The sequence below is a fragment of the Vigna radiata genome, chromosome 1 (assembly GCF_000741045.1).
Source record: "Vigna radiata var. radiata cultivar VC1973A chromosome 1, Vradiata_ver6, whole genome shotgun sequence".
NCBI lineage: Eukaryota > Viridiplantae > Streptophyta > Magnoliopsida > Fabales > Fabaceae > Vigna > Vigna radiata.
Window position 1 is genome coordinate 22,186,064 of NC_028351.1, and position 4,059 is coordinate 22,190,122.

Consider the following 4,059-nt stretch of genomic DNA (forward strand, 5'->3'; position numbering starts at 1 on the left):
AGGTTACACACTTTAGTTTTCATCTCTTTTCCTCAAATTTTGTAGGAACTTTGAGTACATTGGAAAGGCATTCAAGTTATAAAGAGTGGAGAACCAAGGGAGGACCACAAAGAAGAAGTCCACAAGAAGCTCACCAAGACTGGCGCTGGGCGCCACCCATCTCATGCTGGGCGTGAAAACTGACTGTTTCCAGCAAGATTTCACGTTGGGCGCCACTTTAATGGCGCTGGGCGCGAGTTGTCTGATGTGGCACCCTACCCTATAAAAGGCACACAGTTTTCGAGGGTTAGGATCTTCTTGGCAGCTGAGACCTGGGGAAACGTTCTTGCACCTCTTGGAGCTAGTTCTGGACAGTGGGAGCTCTCCTTTCCTTCTCCTTGAGTCTCTTCTTCACCATTTTCATTCCATTGTAAGCTCAAGCTCTCCATTAATGGAGAGCTAAGTTCATTCTTGTTGGAGAGTGATGTAAACTAAGAACTTCTTGTAAATGCACTTGTGTTTAAATGAAAAATGCTTTATTCATTGCTTGTTGGTGTTTTTGTCTTTTACTTAATGCTAGTTATGACCTGATCAACCATAGCTTGATTGTGGGGTTTACTTAAGGTTGGGAAACATTGGATGAACCTTGAACTAGACTAAACACCTAAGGGAAATAGTGTCTAGGGATAGAGCTAGGACCATTAGTTGTTATAAACTTCTTTTCTTAATGCGGGTGAGTTTGTTGGATTACCAAGGGATTGGGATGTAACAAATGAACCTAGGCTATCTCACCAAGGGATTGGGTTTTAGTGATTTAGATAGTTGACAAGAACAAGTAATTGATGAATGGTAGTGTAGTGCATTTGCATAGGAAGGAATTAGTTGAAATCATTCTCCAACATGTTCATTCCACATAGTTATCAATCATTTCATTTTCACTTGTTTTGGCCCCAATTAGCTCAAACTTTTACTTATGCATAACTTTTACTTTCATTGCACAATATCAAACAAAAAATGAAATCATTCTTTAGTTTAAATTAGTTAGTAATTATACGATAGTAGAGTAATAACGAAGTCTCTTGGGAAACGATATCCAGTCTTACCGGTATTACTACTTGAGCAATTTGGTGCACTTGCCAAAGTCTCAACAAGTTTTTGGCGCCGTTGCCGGGGACTTCGGTTTAATTACTGTACTTTTGTGTGATTTCTAACTTATTTAAGCTTTACTTTTATATTCTTTTTATCTTGAATAATTTTTGTTTCATTATTTGTGGGCTAACTTGGTGCTCTAGTACTATTGGCTCTAGTGTATGCAGGGCACAATCCGTACTAGGAACACACGATCTTCTGAACCTCTCATTTTAGATCCCGAAGTTGAAAAGACTGCCCGAAGAAACAACAATAGAAGAAGAAGAGAGAATCGGGCATCTAGAGAAACTTCTCCAACTCCTATGATCCTGAGCAACTCATTGTGCCTACAACTGAGCAGGAAGTGGAACAAATGGCTGAAAATATGAATGGTGATGGTGATGGGCAAGATAGATGCACTCTGGAGGATTTCAATACCTTTTAAGGGTCGTTTCAGTTCAACAGTATCGCTCGGCCACAAATCAATGCACTAAACATGGAGGTGAAGCCTGCTCTTATTCATCTGGTGTAGGGCAAGCAATTTCATGGCCTNGCACATGAAGATCCATTCAAACACATCACCTGTTTCTTGGAGATATGCAACACAGTGAAGCTCCAAGGTGTTCCAGATGACTTCATAAGGCTCAGTCTATTCCCATTCTCTCTCAAAGGCAACGCCAAGGAGTGGCTCACTTCATTTCCAGAAAATAGCCTCACTTCATGGGATGATGTGGTGGCAAAGTTTTGCAACAAATACTTTCCGCAATCCAATGTAACAAAAGGGAAGCAAGAGATTTCATCTTTCCAGCAAGGTTTTAGTGAGACATTGGGTCAAGCTTGGGAAAGATTCAAAGGGCTACTAAGGAAAACACCCACTCATGGGTTTGATGAGCCCACAGTCCTGAACGTGTTCTTGACAGGATTAGGGTCCCAAACTAAGTTGATGTTGGAGGCCTCATCTTGCGGAAACATCCGTTGGAAGACCCTAGCGGAAGCCCGGGTGCTCATTGAAAACATGACTGCTAATGATATTGAATCACAGAATGAGAGGGGACAACAAAGAGGTGTCCTACAACTCCAGTCTCATGATGCTATCTTGGCCCAAAATAAACTCATGACCCAATCCTCATGAATAAAGTCTCACAGTTGCAAGAGCACCAAAATGTGTCACATGCCCAACATCAAGGGTGTTCAGTGTGTGGTGGAGGGCATATAAGTGGCCAGTGTATGAAGGAAGGCATGACCCAAGAAGATGTAAACTACATGGGTAATCAAAACCGGCCAAACAATTACAACCAAGGTTGGAGACCCCACCCTAGCATGGGCCAAGGGCAAGTTGGGCCATCAAACAGACCACCACATCAACAATACCAACATCACTCTGTTTGTGCTGAAAAATCCTCTAAGTTGAAAGAAACTCTCCAACAGTTTATGCAAGTCTCCATGTCTAATCACAAAAGCACTGAAGCTTCCATTAGAAACTTGGAGATCCAAATGGGCCAATTGGCCAAGAAGTTGGAAGAGAAATCCAACAAGGGCTTTGGAGCTAATACAGAAGCTAACCCAAAGGAAGAGTGTAAAGTTATCACCACGAGAAGTGGTAAGGTGTTAGTTGAAAAAGTGAGGGAGGACAAAGAAGAGAAAAATGAGGAAGTGGAGAGAGAGAGTGGAGAGAAAAGAGAAGATGAAAGTGGAGAGAAAAACAATGAGGAAGAGGAAGAGGAGAGAAAAGTGGAGGACAAAAGTGAGAAAAACGAGAGTGAGAGAAATGAGAAAAAGAGAGAGGAAGTTGAGGGAAAGAAGAAGGAATTTGAGAAACCACTCCCATACCCAAAAATCTACTCTAGAAAGGAGAAAGAGAAGCAATATGGGCGGTTTATGGAGATCTTCAAGCAATTGGAGATCAAAATACCCTTCTTGGAAGCATTACAGCAAATGCCGGCCTATGCCAAGTTTATGAAGGAGCTTCTGACCAAAAAGAGGAAGTATATTGAAGCAGAAACCATTGAAGTTCAAGGGAATTGTAGTGCCATCATTCAAAAGCTTCTTCCACCGAAGTTTAAAGACCCTGGTAGTTTTACTATCCCATGCACTATTGGGACGTTAGCTATTGGGAAGGCTTTGATAGATTTGGGAGCTAGCATCAACTTAATGCCTCTCTCTATGTTCAAGAAGATTGAAGAGTTGGAATTAAAGCCTACTTCTATGACTCTGCAACTAGCTGACAGGTCCATTAAATACCCTCATGGGGTGGTGGAAGACGTGTTAGTCAAAGTTGACAAATTTCTCTTCCCGGTGGATTTTGTCATAATGGAAATGGAGGAGGATATTGACGTTCCTCTCATCCTTGGGAGACCTTTCATGAAAACCGCAAGAGTGCTAATTGATGTTGATAATGGGAAACTCAAGGTGAGAGTGCATAATGAAGAAGTTGACTTCAATGTTTTTGAAGCTATGTCCCATCCAAGTGATGATGAAGCATGTTTTCAACTTGATGCTTTGGATGAAGTATGCTCTAACATTGAAAAAGTTGCTTTCATTTCATCCCCTCTAGAGAAGACCCTTATTGATGCTTGTGAGGCTCTCAATGAAGAGGAAGAAAAACTGATTGATGAATGTCTGACTAACTTGGATACTTTGAAGGAAATCCCTCCTCATGAAGTGAAGATTGAAGATTTAAATGCCAAGGAGAAAGTCAAAGACGACAAACTTGAGCTAAAAATGTTACCCCCTCATTTGAAGTATATGTTTCTAGAAGAGGGTGCTAGCAAACCAGTCATCATCAGCAATTCTTTATCTTTCACAGAAGAAGCAAAATTGATTGAAGTTCTCAAAGCTAACAAGGGTGCTATTGGGTGGACAATATCTGATCTCAAAGGGATAAGCCCCTCATATTGCATGCACAAGATCTTCATGGAGGAGAATTTCAAGCCAGTAGCTCAACCTCAGAGA